At 46.7% G+C, this 16,395-nt stretch overlaps 1 long non-coding RNA gene and 1 pseudogene across 1 annotated transcript in view; one reads left to right on the top strand and one right to left on the bottom strand.

The window, feature by feature from the left end:
- Nucleotides 1-15,514, bottom strand: part of LOC132249215 (uncharacterized) — a 184,278-nt gene extending 168,764 nt beyond the window's left edge. The window contains exon 1 of the long non-coding RNA XR_009460612.1: nucleotides 15,375-15,514. This is a non-coding gene — a long non-coding RNA (uncharacterized LOC132249215). The remainder of the gene's footprint in view (nucleotides 1-15,374) is intronic.
- LOC102577380 (elongation factor 1-alpha, oocyte form-like) lies at nucleotides 8,923-10,045 on the top strand (annotated as a pseudogene).
- Nucleotides 15,515-16,395: the final 881 nt, after the last annotated feature.

Below are 16,395 nucleotides of genomic sequence, written 5' to 3' on the forward strand. Positions count from 1 at the left end.
GACCAGAAGTCCTGCTCCCTAACCCCCAACCCTTTCCACCAGAAATCCATCCCTTGCTGCCCTCTCCCCACTCCCCGCATACTCCTTTTGCAAGTGGAGAGGGTTACCATCTTAGAACCAGAAAAAAAACCCAAATCATATACTAGAAGTCAAAACACTTACTATATTTTAAATTTTATTACAAAAAAAAAATCTGTCATGACTTGTGATTGTGTACTGTATACAGAATGGATTGCATAATAACTCAAACATAAAGCACGACTCTTTTATAGCGTGCATATGGCTGTGGCCACGTATGTCGATGGGGGTTCTGGGGCAGGGTGTGGGTGTGTGGGGGGTGTAAGGGCCCCCCCAGACCCTCACCATGGCATGCAGCCCCCACTGCCTAGCAACAGCAGCAGATGAGGAGGTCAGGGCACTTGTGCCCAGTGCAGGCACAGCTCTAGCCAGTGCTGCATGGGAGGCGGGAGCAGAGCCTGCCCTATCACTAGGGCTCCACACCACGTACTTGTAGCTCCAGCACTCACAGCAGGGAAAGCCCCACACTGGATCATGCTGCCTCCCCTTCTCAGGTCCCCACAATCCACTGGGAGTGGAGGGAGCCCCACCCCCTGCTTCCCTGCAGAGTCCAGCAGGGGCCTTCCCCTCTGCGAGTGTGGAGCTGCAGGCACGGGGCACAGAGCCCCTGCAATAGACGTGGCCAGGCAGGCCACATGGGGCTGCCCCTTCTCCAAGTTGTACACAGTATAAAAATGAAGACAGACTAGAAAAGGAAGGTGTGACCTTCTTGATCAGCATCTCAGCAAACTATTGGCAGAGCTAGGAACAGAATCCAGTTGTGTTATGTTCTTTCCACTAGACCAGGTATGGCCAACGTGTGTGCGTGTGCTGGCAGATCCAGGAGGACAGCACTGGATAGCAGAGCAGGAGTAGGGGAAGAGGATCAGAGTAGCACTTGGGGTGAGGCTCCTTATTGGCACACCTGGCAAAAAGATAGGCTCCCAGCGATAGGCCATACACCCTGTTTTTTTGCCACAAGTTCTGCTTCAACACCTTCTGCCGAGACCAAGCCATCAGCATTCCTGCAACTGATGCTGAATAAAACTTTACCTGCAAAAAACTGAAAAAAATTTCTACATGTTTGCTCTAAAAATGTTCACCATTCCAGCTCTGACATGAAAACAGGGTTTGAGTGCCAACCTTTTTACATCCTTAACTGTAAAAACTGCAACCTGCAGAACTCTGATAACAGACAGCAGCTACTCTAGAAACCTTTTTTCTAGCATGCAAACAATTCCATTAAAGCACAAGAAACATGCACGGTGGCCATTAACTCTCATAAAATGGCGTTCTTTCTATTCCAAGGCTCGGTACATATTGACCTTCCTTCTCCTCTTGTATACATGGGCAGAAATCACAAATGACATAATTTAAATGATGGGGTTCAGCATAGTATGAAAATCGGGCTTGTTAGATCTTTATAGAAAAACTAGCAAAATGCCCATCATGAATGACAGGAGGGGGTGGGGATGGAGACCAGCATCTGGCACCGCACCCTCCCCCTGCTGCTCTGGGCCCTGCCCTCCTCCACCCCCGCTGTCACTCTAGGTCTTGACCCACTCCCCCCACCCACCTCTGCTGCTGCTCTGGGTCTTGCCCTGCTCCCTCTGCCCTCCTGCCACCTCTCTGGGTCCAGCCCCGCTCCACCCCACCTCCCTACTGCTCCACACATGAGGGAGCATGGCATACGGCTGCGCAGGAGTGGGGTGGCACACACCCACAGGTCGTGGCACAGGGAATAGCCATGGTGTGGGGAGCACTGAATGGCTGCATGGCTGGGAAAGCGGCCCAGGGTGTAGTACAGGGCGTGCATGGAGGGTGCAATGTGTGGCTGAGCAGGGGGGGTGGCACACGTCTGCAGGGTGGGGCGTGGTGTGGGGAACAACCATGGTGCAGGGAGCACCCACCAGCTGCAGTTGCATGGTGTATGGAGTAGCCCTGGGGTGTGGCATAGAGTGCACGGGGGACGCAGTACATTGCCGCATGGTGTGGGGTAGGGAGTGGCCACGGTGGGGTGAGCACCTGCTGGTTATGCGCCATGCCCCATGCTGCATGGCCACAGCGGGGGGTGGCAGCACACCCCACACCCCAAGGCCTCATGCTACAGCTGGCAGGTGCTGTCCACGCCACCCCACCCACTCCCCTTGCGGTACCCTGTGGCCACACCCCATGGCATCCACCCACTACGCTCGCTCCTTGCATGGCACCTTGTGGCCACACCATATCACCCCCCACGCAGCACCCTGTGGCTGCATGGCATGCAGCGTGGGGACCAGGCTTGGGGGGGCATGCCTCACTTCACAGCACTCTGCAACCACGTGCCCTGCCTCCCCATGTGTTCTGCGGCCTGCAGTGTGCCATGCAGGGATTGGCCACACAGAAGCGCCCTGCCCTGCAGCAGTGTTCAGTCTGGCACCAACCGCCTCCACCGGTGTCTGCCCATCAGTAAGGCTCCAGGTGGTGCATATGCAGTTGTCCCAGAGCATTACCATCAGACAGACACACAGCCGGAAGTGCTACAGCTTTTATTATAGTAGAATGCATTAGACCTTTAGCCTAATTACATGATTTTGTTGTAAATCAAAGAACAGCATATTTTGCTCATTCCCTTGTTCTCCTCAAAGCAAATTATTAACCGAGCAAGAGCCCCAGCTTTCCTTCCCTGAAATTTTGCTACGTACCCAAATACCAAGCTGTCAGACTGTACCTCCCCAAGCATTCCTCCCACTCTACCACTAAGGCTCTCCTCTCAGCTGAAATTAAACTGGCTACCCTGTAATTTTGTACATAGCATGTCACCAGCCCTTTAAGTAATGAAGGCTCCATGCAGACATCAGACAGATCTCTCCTGTCATTGGTTTTAATTAGCTCATTCAATGCCTTTTGCCTTCTTGTTCTCCTTTCATCAGAAAAAAAACCCATGATCTATAACATTCAGAATCTCACCTCCTAGGGATCCTCTTCTACAGCTATTGCTAATGTTGAGTTGTATCTAAATTTGCACCTGCACCAATTATGCATAGCCTTTTGCTGGAAGCAATGCAGAGAGATACCACTGTCCAAGGGTAATAAGCATGAGGTCTTAAAGGCACAACGTTACACTATTATCACATGTCCAGCATCGTGGCATTCATATGGCATTGCGAAACAATCTAAAGATATTAGAAAATGGGCTTCTTTATAGAGAATGTCCCAAAAGAATGAAGTCAGCAAGCTACATGTAGTCTATTATCCTATTAACCTAGGATAACGCAAATCCTATGGGGCAAGATACTCATGGATTTGTCCAGGTAGGAGAATGGACAAAAAAAAAAAAAAAGGATTTTCCTCATCACAAATATCTATGTAATGTAATCACATTTTTATCTGCATATTACAGAGTTCTGAGGAATATGGCACATCATATAAAAATTAGGGCCATCAATTAATTGCGATTAACATACGCAATTAAGACCTTAATCATTGCTCGCATTCATTTTTTTAATGTGTTAATTGTGTATGTGGTTTTGGAGCCTGCACCCAGCCTCCACTCTGCCGCCATCATCACTGCCTCTGGGCCATCCCATGGGGCAGCAGTGGGGTTGGGCGGCATGCAGACACGCAGCCACAGCCTGTGGGCAGGCAGGAACACAGCCCAGTGGCATGTGGGGCAGCACCCAGCAGGCAAGTCAGTGAAGGCGAAGGGAAGGGGTATGGCAGGGGGCAGATTGAAGCCCCCACAGTAAGAGAGCAAGTGGAGCAGAGGCAGGGGCTGAAGACAGAAAGACATGTGGATTGCAAGGTGAGAGTCCATGATAAATAAATGCATGGAGTTGTACATACAGCAGAAAGCAAGTGTAAGCCAAGAGAGACAAGGCCCAGTATTTGGAAGAAGAAAAAAAAAAGAGAGATGCAGGAACTGCAGTAAATAAAGTTATGCCCTTGGCCCCTGCATGCTCCCTTCTGGCCATGCCACCACTGACCTGGTATTGGTCATGCCACACTCCATGCTGCGACCTGAAGCCAGGCCATCCTGCACCCACCATCTCTGCCACTGCCTGGAGCATAGTGCAGCCACCATGGGCTCCCTAAGAATAGTGAATCCGCATGAGCACAAGGCAAACAAACAGCGGGGCCAGGGGTAGGTGGCACCAAGCAGCATCCCATCAGCACCGGATGCTGCTCAGCCACAAACCCTGGTGCTCAGAGGAACAGACAGGGGCCGTGTGTGGCAGAGGTGCCACTCATTTCCCTGTGGGACATTTCTGGGCTGCTTTGCTGGCTCCATCCATACACAAAGGGCCCCTGGGTGCACACTGCTGCACATAGCTGCTGCCGACCACACCTGATCTTCTGCTGCCCTCCTGGAGCAAGGGCAGGTGTGAAGCACTGGACCCTGCTGTCCTCCAGTGGACAAGTGCAGTCACAGCAGCCAGAAGGGCCACACAAAGCAGCAGTTCTCCATCCTTAATGTCGTTTTGACATGGACTCAACACACTAACATGATACAGGTCTACCCAAAGCTTATCCATGGGCCAGACAGAATCAATTGGCAGGCCAGGTACAGGCCTGCAGTCCATATTTTACCCACCCCTGGTCAACATGGTACCAGGAACAGTGATATGGGCACTGACAGAAAATGCAGAGCCAAGAGAAGGTAAGAAAAGAGAATTTCTGGGTTTCTAGGGAAATGCTAATCTCTGCTAAACAACCCTATCAACTAAATGACTAGTGAAGAACAAATAAGCAAGAGACAATTTAATAAATAAATACCAGGGGAAAATAATTCATTGCTGGGTTAGAAATGTGCCAGAATCATTAAACAGGCACAAATTGCTGCAGGGACAAGACTCCAAACCAATGGAGGTGTCCAAGCAAGGGCTCCAGGGAATAGGGACGCTCAACAGAGCAGAGCTAAGGAAGCAAAACTTGCTGCGAGTCAGACCTCTCCCCGCAAAGCCAGGGACTACAAGAAGCTCCTGCTAAAATATTTCTATCTATCTAAGCAAGGAGTTCATATGGACACAAATGAACTGAGCATGTCCGCTGCCTACCCAGAGAAATTCTCAGAGCGGTATCTGAAGCCAAGCATTTTTCTGTGCTTGACGTGTCAGCAGGGGCTCTGGCATGATCCCTTGGAAAAGCAGAGCATGCACTTGTGCACATTATACCCCCCTGAGGAAAACACTGCTTTTACTGACTGACATTTCAGCTGCCTTTAGCACCCAGGGTGTTTCACAGGATAACAGCAATTTTTTTTTTTATTTTTTTTTTTTACGGTGTGAAACACACCGAGGTTTATAGTGATGAAGACTTGATTTGTGGAAAATAAGGAGAACAAGCATGACTAGAGGCTCTGAGGAGCTTCGAAGGAACCAGAGCTGCGGTGGTGAAGCTAGACGAAGTGCAAGTCCCATGTAACAGAAATGGTCTAGCTGCCAGAAAGGCAAACACTGCAGGGTACACAGGGAGTTTGAAGCCTCCAGCAGCATCCCTGCCCAGAGTAGACAAGGCAGGCACACAAAGATGTGCTGGAATGGTGAAACTGCATGAAGAAGTGCGTGTCCAATCTTGCTATTCAAATTAGTAACCCAACTAGTGGGAAGCATTTAGCTACCTTAATCTGAAGTTAAAACAGAAGGCAGGGCAAGGACTGCCCTTAAAGACCAATTCATTTGGAAAGGTCTAAGCTTCATAGGTTATTACCTGAATAACCTGAGAGTTACCATGCAAGTATATTCAATGGACATGAGAAAAGAAAAAATATCAGCGTTTGGGAAAAATGAAGGCATTAAGACAGCTCTTCAGAATCAGATACATAGATTTCATAAACATTAGGGCTGGAAGGGACCTCAGAAGATCATCAAGTCCAGCCCCCTGCCCCAGGGGCAGGTAGTCAGCAGGGGTCAGAGGATCCCAGCAAGATGAACATCTAGATGTCTCTTGAAGGCATTCAAGGTAGGTACTTGAACTACTTCTGGTGGCAGTCTATTCCAGACTTTAAGGAAGAACTTCTTTACTGTCTGAGCCCCCATATCCAGCCTGAGGGTCACAGAGGAGTTTGACCATTCGATCTTGTCACCCCTTGGAGCACTCTGGTGAACAGATATTCCTCCAGATCCGGATGAGCACCCCTGATAAACTTATAGGTGGCTACCAGATCACCAACCTGGAAAAGCGCAGGCTATGGGAAGAGTTCCATGGCTCTCAGCCTCTCATCATAAGGTTTGTTTCCCTGCCCCCTGATCATGTGTGTGGCTCTCCTCTAGACTTGCTCAAGCTTCTCCACATCCTTTTTGAATTGTGGAGCCCAGAAGTGGACACAGTACTCCAACTGCAGCTTCAACAGGGCCAAGTACAATGGGAGAATGATGTCCTGAGATTTGCTCGAGAAGCATCTATGGATGCAAGCCAGCATTTTGCTTGCTTTACTAGCTGCAGCATCACATTGAAGGCTCATGTTCATCTTGTGGTCAAATCCTGACCCCCAAGTCCCGCCCATCCATAGTGCTAGCCAGCGTAGCATGCTGAGCCTATAGGATGCTGCAGGTTTTTCCTCCCAAGGTAGAGAACCTTGCATTTTTTGGTGTTAAACGCCATCAGGGTCTCATCTGACCTCGACACGCTCAAGAAATGGGCAGTCTGGATTGCCCTCCTGTCCTCCGTTGTGGATGCTTTACCCCAAAGTTTGGTGTCATTGGCAAACTTAGCCAGTCTGCTTCTGACCCCAATGTCCACATCATTAATGAAGATGTTGAACAATATAGGCCCAAGGACAGAGCCTTGAGGGACCCCACTGGTCATAGGGCACCATGACTACTGACTTCCATCAACCACCACCCTCTGGGTCTGACCATGTAGCCAAATTCCCCAGCCAGCAGAGCGTGGAGAAGCCGAGGCCATACTTGGCCAGTTTTACCAAGAGGTGATCATGGGATGCCAGATCGAAGACTTTTTTTTTTCTTTTTTAAGTCAAGATATATGATATCAAGGTCTTCCCCCTTGTCCTGGTGATAGGTCACATGGTCGTAAAAAGAAATAAGATTTGTCAAGCAAGACCTACCTGCAATAAACCCATGCTGGCTATCCCTTAGGATTTTGCCAATTGACCAGTCTGTTGGGAATGGTCTCTTTGATAATCTTTTCTAGGACCTTCCCTGGGACAGAGGTCAGGCTGATGGGCCTGTAGTTTGCTGGATCCATTTTCCTCCCCTTCTTGAAGATAGACACCACATTGGCCTTCTTCCAATCTTCGGGCACTTCAGAGTGCCAGGAGTTCTCGAAGATCCATGCCAGGGGCTGGGCTATGATGCTGACCAGCTCCTTGCGTACCCCGAGTACATGACAATAAGCATAAAATTAAATTCACCCACAGGCGCCTCCAAATAGGGCATTGCTGCTGTCCTCTTACAAAGAGGGCCATCAAAACTGAAGACCAGTAGATAGCCCATGTTGGTGGTATGAAGGGGGAGAGAAATCTCACCCCTGGAGGTAAATACACATAGGTTTAATGGTGATGTATGGAAAAAATTGTGTACTTGTCCTACAGTATTATTCTTGCCTCCCTGAGATAACACAAGTAGAAGATACTGCAAAATAAGCAGATATAGGATTTATTATGCTTGGCACAGAACATCTGACAAGAAGCCACAGTTTAGTGGGCATGAATTCAAGCAACTTGCAATTATTTCAACTGAGGATGTGTCACCACAAGTTCCTGTTATCCCCAGCCCATCAGGGCATGAAAATACTAAGACACTTAAAAAAGAAGAAAATCCAACTCTGATTCATATTTTGTGCTGTTTAATTACAGAATGGCACCAGTGAAGAATGGGTTGTCATGACCTGATACTTTGTTCTAGACATAAAAGTGGGTGTCACCCTCACTTTGGACTTGGTGATATATAAAGAAGCAGATAATAAGACAAAAGAAAAAACCCTAGTCTGAGCTAGTATCCCAGAATCTAGCAACACCTCATGAAAATGACACTGTGCATTTATGATAGAAAACAGGGCTGTGCGAAATTTTGCTGGCTGTTTCATTTTGACTCATTTTGAGCTCAAAATAGTGAAATTGAAATGAAATGAAGGGCTTCGAACCAGCCTCAAAATGAAATGAGGGCAGTCAAAACATTTCGCGTTTCAAAGCTGAAGCTGGGCTTGCCAGTTGGGAAACAAAGTAAAGAGACAGGGGGGAAGAACACAGTGAGGATGCAACTTCACACACGCAGTCACACAATGAGGGTGCACCTTAACACATGCTGGAGAAGAAGCTCCTGCAGGAGAGGAAAGAACAGCTCTGTGACAGTTTGGCTGCCTGAGATGCTGCTGGTCTTACTACTCACCAAGTTATTTTACCTGTTGTTATTTAAAGCGGTGGACCAGGCTAAGGCTGTAAGAGAAGGAGGCCACATTGGGGAACACTACCATGTCATGTAGAGGCCCAACGCCAGCAAGGGAGCGCCTTAAGCAAAACTTGTGACCCATGTGTGTTGTCAGCAGCTTGAGGCGCAGTTTCCTGGAAACCCCTGTACCTATCTCCTTGAAACTTAACAGGCATCATGCCCTTAGAAGGGGCTACCACCCCTGCTGTTTTTAACTTTTTTTCTTTGGCAGATTTGGATATAGGCAGTTTTGTGCTTCCCCATTATAGCCTATGGGTGAACCGTTGAAACAACAAAACAGCTTCGACAAAACAAAATGGAAATGCTTTCAAAATGAAACAAAAAACTTGAAACAAGACACTGACCCATTGAAACAGTGAAACAGAAGTCAAAACAAAATGATGCTGTTTTGCACAGCCGTAATAGAAAACAATGGCACCGGGCTGCAAAAGGCAATGATGCTGTTGTACAAGTCCTCCTTGAGTCCAGATGGGCACATATGAAGAAGATAGATAACTTCTTCTCTGAATTGTGAGGGAGATAAAAGGGGACTGAATTGGCCTTTCATGCATTAAAACCTTAGGATGCAGCAAGCTGAGATAGGGGAACCCTAGGGCATGACACCTAGCATGTGGTATGCTACCTAATGCCAAGAGGTCTCTATGCAAGGCAGAGGGGAGGGAGGAATCCCTGCTTGAACGGAGAAGAAGAGCAGAAGGAAGCCAGGCAGATGCTGCTGTGCCAGCAAGGAGATCACTAAGGAAGGTAACACCTACAAAATCAAGAAGATTGGCTACAACTCTGCCACAGTGGCCTTCGTGCCCATTTCCTGCTAACATGGGGACAACATGCTGGAGGCCAGTGCCAAAATGCCCTGGTTTAAGGGCTGGAAGATAACTAGGAAGGAAAGGAATATGGCAGACACCATTCTGATGGAGGCTCTGGATTCCATCATCCCTCCTTCACGCCCTGTGAAAACACCCTTCCACTTGCCTCTGCAGGAGGTCTACAAGATCAGCGGTATCAGCACTGTCCCCGAGGGGCTCATGGAGACAGGCACCTTGAAGGCTGGCATGGTCATGACTTTTGCTCCCAGCAATGTCACCACAAAGGTGAAGTCAGTTGAAATGCACCATGAGGCCCTGGCTGAAGCCCTGCCTGGGGTCAATGTGGGCTTCAGTGTTAAGAACATGTCTGTAAAGGACATTTGCCAGGGGAATGTGTCTGGAGACAGCAAGAATGACCCGCCCATGAAGGCAGGCAGCTTCACCCCCCAGCTCATCATCCTGAACCACTCAGGCAAGATCACTGCTGGCTACTCCCCAGTACTAGACTGCCACATGGCTCACATCTCCTGCAAGTTTGCCGAGCTGCAGAAGAAGATTGACCTCAGGTCCAGCAAGAAGCCGGAGGACAATCCTGCAGCACTGAAGCCTGGGGATGCTGCCATCATTCAGATGATCCCATGTGTGTGGAAAGCTTCTCCGAGTACCCACCTCTTGGCCGCTTCACCATGCGGGTCATGAGGCAGATGGTGGCGGTTGGCGTGATCAAGGCTGTGGAGAAGACTAGTGTAACAGCCAAAAGTTACCAAGTCAGCCGTGAAGGCTGGTAAGAAATGAGGAGCTGGAAGTGCCCTGAGCTGTTGGCTCCTGGGTTGCTGTTGGGACTCGCTCGTACAGGACAAGCTGCTGCACCCTCAAGATGCTGGGGGACCACTAGAGGAATAGGATGGTCCGACACTTGCACTCAAACTCCTTTTCTTTTCTCTTTCCTCTTTCTTTCCCTCCCCCTCAACTGGCCTAGAAACTATGGAATCTGTGAGAGCTGTAGCCAGGAAGTAGAGGGAAGGGGCCAGCCCTGCTGGGCTGGAGCAAAGAATAGAGCCTTGCCTAGGGTTGCAAAGCAGGTGGGATGCTGGAGGACTCTGGTTTATCTTAAACAAGGAAGGGGTCTGGGACAGCCATTGCATAAGCCAGTTTGAGCCAAATCAATTAAGTCTGATACTACATTCAACCAGGTTTATCTCAAAGTGGTTTCAGCCATTTTCAAACTGGTTTATGTGCACTGCACATCTGTTCTGTTACATGTTTAAGCCAGTTTCTGATCACTTAAACCAGTTTGTGTGTAATGTCCTTCCCTAGCCCTAAACAGCTTTGTAGAAAGGAACAGGCCTACGATATACAACCTTAAAAGGCAGAAAATGGGGGATAACTCTTACATGTTGCAGCAGAGAGAGACCATCCTCTTCCATTCAGCTTACTCTGCTCCCAAGAGCTTAGGGGATTGCACAAATACCTGTGGCCCTTCCTGGGACAAAGGGATTTCAAGGGAATAGTGAGACAATATGGGCCAGCATGATCAGCAGTAGGTGGAGGTTTGCAGGTGAGTATTTTAATCTTAAAACTTATTAGCCACTAAAATCATTGTTTCTTTTGAGCACTTATCTTAACTGATAAGATCCATTAAATCCAAGCCTCCCATCAGCTGGGCCATATTAGTCACTGCTGCTAGAGTTGCTTATAATTATCATTGAGCCCCGAGATTCTTAGATTTGAAGCCCTGGGCTGCATTTATATTACTGGGAATGGAATTTTTAAATCAAGCAGCCAGATCATTATTTCTTCTGCTTAGCAGACGGTATAATGAGTTATTACAACTTGCCACAGGTGCCCTGCGAGCAAGGAAGCAGCAGGAACATAGCAGTGCATCCCTGATGGCACTGCTTTATCATGGGAGGTTTGAGGAGAAATCATGGGGTTGTCATGATGAAAAGACCAAGCGTCCGACAGCAAAAGGGGGAAAAGAATCAAATGACTGGGGCATTCTGGTTACCCCAAGTTCTTTTTATTTTCTCATTAAGGTAGAAATAATTGAACCCCTACCTCTGGTGGGAGACTGCTGGGCAGGCCCAAGTGTAACTGTTGCTGTACCAGAGCCACATTTTCTATTAAGGGTTTTCCATTTGTGAAGAATAAGAAACTTCCTCTTCCAGGGATGAACTGGAGATCTTCATGTCAACAGAACATCTTTGACGAGTTCTTGCTTGTCACTAACCTCCTAGTCACATCACACTTGAAGACATAGCAATGGCCTCCATCCTATTTAGAATGATTTTTATGCCCTATATGCCAAATCCTCTTATTCTAGATCCTCAGGTCCACTGAGTAATGCTCTCTCCTGGCTCATGAGCAGAGACAGCAGGAATTGGCCTTGGAAGGTATGGTTCCAGCTGTGTAGTATTGTGTTTCCATATTGTCACCTGGTTCACAATACAGAAGCTAGCAAGCACATGGGGGAAGAGAATGGGACCAGCTTTGTCTCAAGGTTAGCAGTTCAGCAAATAAAGAAAGCTTTTGACTTGCAATCAGAACAAGTCCAAGAGAGTCCTGCAGAGCCCCAACAGCTACGGTACCATTTGTACAAAAAGGGACAGAGCTCAGGCATTTCAGTCCCTTCTCACCTCAACAATGTTCTTACTTTAAGGCCAAGAGGAACAGTTTTGATTCTCTAGCTCAGCAGTTCTCAGGTTGGGAGGGTTGTTGTTTTGGGGGGCGGAGTTTGGGGTTTTTTTTAAACAATGAGTCAAGGCGTTCTCTGTTAAACTCAAGCCTGCCGCCCCATCCTCCCCACCTTGGAATATATCAGCTCTTAGCTTTCACTCATTTTTCACTACAGAAAAATAATAGTAGGATTCTTCTGTTGCAAAGAATTGAAGATCACAACAGATCAAACCATTTTTGACACAATAATTTGCTTATCTTGCGAGTCATGTTTGCACAGCTAACAACCCTAACATTGTATGGCACTCTGGGGCAACCTTGAAAGGATCTCAAGCGTACCATACCACCCTGGTTGAGAATCACTTCCTAAACCACAATGCAAGCCTCCAAAACCTATTCTAATGGCTTGTTTCTCACCAATTCCCAAACATTTTATTCCTTTCATGGGGGTGGCTAGTCCTCAAAGAAGACTTGACAAAGGGCAGGTGTCCCTTTGGTTGATAAAGTACAAAGACTTTGGCTATGGCAGGATAAGGCAGTCCTGTGCCAAGAGGGTGGTTTTATGGATGAGATGGAAGCTTAGCCTTTGGCAGTTCCTTGGTTCAGTTCCCAGCTCTGGCACAGGTGGTGTGAATCTAAAATCCTTTTAATCTCCATGCCTCTGCCTCCAAGCTGTATCCTCCCCAGCTTGCAGGGAAGTTGGAAGAAAGAAAATGGAGCAAAATATTGACTGGCACTTCTGGATAAGAGCTCCTATTGTTGCCTGTAACTAGTTTGGAGCTGCCAATAGCACGCTGATAGGAGGAACAGATTATTTAAAAAAAAAAAAAAAAAAAAATAGAATTGCAATCATAGATATAAATTCTAAATTCATGTCTCACTCTAATGTTAAACTATTCCCTAACCTGGAATAATTTAACTCTAAACCATGATGTTCCTTTTGAGTTTTATATCTTCTTACTGGATAAAAATATAGCCAAGGAATACTGCACAATAATGAATATATTTTATCCTCACAGCCCCACTGAAAGGTCAGAAAGGTGTATCCCTTATTCTTAACTCCCCCCCCCCCCCCCCCAAACAAAATAAGGGAAAATGAAGCAATTGACCCCAGAAGTCCTACCCGTGACCTCACCCCACACACTCACATTTACTCTTCACTTCAGAGGAACTCTCAGCATCAAGTTAAGCACATAGGGAAACAACTGGCATTTAATTTCATAACCCTCATGGTAAATCACATGAGCTAATTATACTCCATTATACCCATGTCAATCCAGAAGGAAACTAGAGTCACTGCCAGTCAAGAGTGACAGAACAGAGCTGAACAAACTCTAGCTCCCACTTTAAGACTCTAGGCAAAATATATTTATTTTGAAGGAATTTTTCATTCTTCTCCCCAATGAGATCACTACTCTGCAGACAGCAAATAATGGGAGCAAGTGCATTTATGAAACCTCTTCAAGACAAACCAGCTAGGAGCCTTCCTTATTTATCTGGGAATAATTTGTGTTCAGCAGGTCACAGAACTGATAGAAGATGGGTCAGGCAGAACCTTTCTGATTAAATAAGACAGCACCCTCCCTAGAGGACAATACAACACATGTCCAGGCTAGTTCTTTATCTAACTCATAATCTACTGTGACGTGTGAAGCCCTCCAAGACTGCTACTAGACAGAATGACAGCTTGGGAATAAAGCCATTATAAGATTTCAACAACTGCAATACGTGTTCTGTTGAGATGCTCTTCTCAAAGCTGAGAGTAATAACACTCTGGGCTTCTTAATTTCCCTCAGACAGCAGAATATCTTGTGCCCTAAAGTGAAAAAAGGTGCATTCAGTCTGCATCAGGTAAAACTGGCCTGAGAAAATTAATATAGGTACTGAACTTTCATCTCGCATCCAGAAGCATAGCACACTTACTACTTTGAATTAATAATCCAATAATCCTTCCTACCACAGTAGCCTTTAGAAGACCCATCTAAATCAGGCTCCTAATACAGTAGGCATTGTACAGGCATGTAATAAATAGATTAGAGTTTAAGGATATACAAGTCGTAGGCGGTGGGTGAGACAAATAAGTGAAGAGACTGAGAAAGCAATAATAAAAACAATAGTATGTGTTAGCACACACTGGGTACATACATAATTCAAAGCTAATTTCTAGCTATAATCACAGTAGCAGAAACAGAAGAGATCTCAAATATGGACAGAGTTCCTCAGAAATCAGCAGAATAAAGATAGGGAAATAATTGGCACTATATCTTTTCCCTTGCAATTTCAGTACAAAATGTAAACGGATATTAAAAAATAGCAAGCTTACAAGTAATATCCACCCAGGAATATTACAAAAGCCCCCTCAACATGTTCCTAATACACACATATCCTTAGTCATTTCCAACCCCCTTCACAATCAAGGTGGTTTCCAACTTCCCCTGAAGGGCCAGCAATTTTTGGTTATTTCAACCCAATCAATTTCATGCCATTGATCAAAAGCTTTCTAAGCCCTTCTTATGGCTCCACATTTATTTTCAGCTTCAACAATGACTAAAGAAGATAAAAACACAACAGGAAGACTTACTAGCTCTAAGAGAGCTCAATACAGTTGACAGATATAAGATGGCCACTTCAGGGCTACAACACTTTTTCTCTGCCAAATTTAAAGGGCTAACAATCACCAGAGCGTGATGAGAAAGTTCCATGTATAAAGGATGATCTAATAAGAAGTCCCCCCCCCAAAATGGGAAAGGTCTAGTAAAGTGAAGTCAATTGTTGTGATTAAGACAAGCTGGTTTCTGTTGCAACAGCACCTAAGGGGGTGATTACATCTATCCCCACCTTTGAGTCTTTAATTTGCGTGACCAGGTATGAACTTACACCTGTACAATGAGGAGTGGAAAGGCAAATGTGTGTTTGGCACAAGACTGCAGTCAGGTTTAAATTACCACATTTGGCAATTGGGTAAGACTCCTTAATTGCCCTCCTCCTGCTCCCCATTTAATAGCAGGAGCAGTTAAGAAGAAGGGAATGCTTGTAGAGTTTGATTTTTTCACATTCTTGAAAAACTACCCCAAGGATTCAAGGTTATAGCCCAGTGTTTGAACCAGCATGTGTGTGTAAGTGTGCATGCGTTTGTGTGTTAGTACCGAAAAAGAGTGGACATTTTGGCATTGCTTTCCTGTTTGCGCTTAGCACACAGAAGTGGTATTGGGATGCACCTTGTGAATCACTTACTACCAATCAAAGGTTCCCTAACTTTTTCTTATTGCACCCCCTTCCAGATTTGACAGCTACCTATGTACCCCTACCAGCATATTTTTTATATTTTAACCCCTTAAGTGCCAACTGTTTTTATAGCGTAAATTAAATCCACCATTACACAATTTCTCTTGCGTACCCCCCAGTGTCTTGGGTACCACAGTTTGGGATCCCCTGCTATGAATCATACCTGCTTGAGGGTCCTGTGGTTTGGTTGTTTCTTTAGGCAGAGCTCTCAGCCCATGCCAGCAGCTCATTGTATTCTTCCATTTTCCTGCATGCTATCCTCCTATTCCTCTCTCCTTCATTATTTCTTGTAACTCCCCTGCCCACACAGCAGACCAGGGACTCTGTGTTGCTTTGCATACCATCCTGCTTAGCTCTGTGTAACGCCCACACACACTTGGGGGGGGCTGTAAACAGGGGCTGCTTCAGGTAGATTGGTTAAGAGAGAGACTGCAGTGTGGCACTCCCTGTCTGGACAAGACCAAGCTGATGTCATGCAAAGGGATACAAGGCAAGCAAGGCCGGTTTGGGGAAGGAGAGGCTACTAGGGGCTGCCAAAGAGTGAAGTCTTCTCTAAGGGAGAAGGAGACCAAGGGGAAGTCATGCCTGACCAACCTGATTGCCTTCTATGATGAAGTGACTCACTCTGTGGATGTGGGGAGACCAGTGGATGTGGTACAACTTGATTTTAGCAAGGCTTTTGATACGGTCTCCCACAACATTCTTGCAGGGATGCTTAGGAAATACAGGCTGGATAAATGGACTGTAAGGCGAATAGCAAACTGGCTGGAGCATCAGACTCAGAAAGCAGTAATCAATAGCTCGATTTCTAGTCGGCAGCCGGTATCAAGTGTAGTGCTACAGGAGTTGGTCCTGGGGCTGGTTTTGTTCGCTGTTCTCATCAATGACCTGGAAGATGGCATAGAGTGCACCCTCAGCAAATCTGCAGATGACACCAAGCTGGGGGGAGCAGTAAATACGCTAGAGGGTAGGGGTAGGATTCAGAGTGACAAATCAGATGATTGGACCAAAAGGACTCTCATGAAATTCAGCAAGGACAAATGCAAAGCCCTGCACTTAAGACAGAGCAATCCCATGCACCAGTACAGCCTGAGGGCTGACTGGATGGACAGCAGCTCTTCAGAAAAGGTCCTGGGGGTTACAGCTAAATAAGCTGAATATGAGCCAACTGTGTGCCCTTGCTG

This window comes from Alligator mississippiensis, chromosome 3 (assembly GCF_030867095.1).
Source record: "Alligator mississippiensis isolate rAllMis1 chromosome 3, rAllMis1, whole genome shotgun sequence".
Classification (NCBI taxonomy): domain Eukaryota; kingdom Metazoa; phylum Chordata; order Crocodylia; family Alligatoridae; genus Alligator; species Alligator mississippiensis.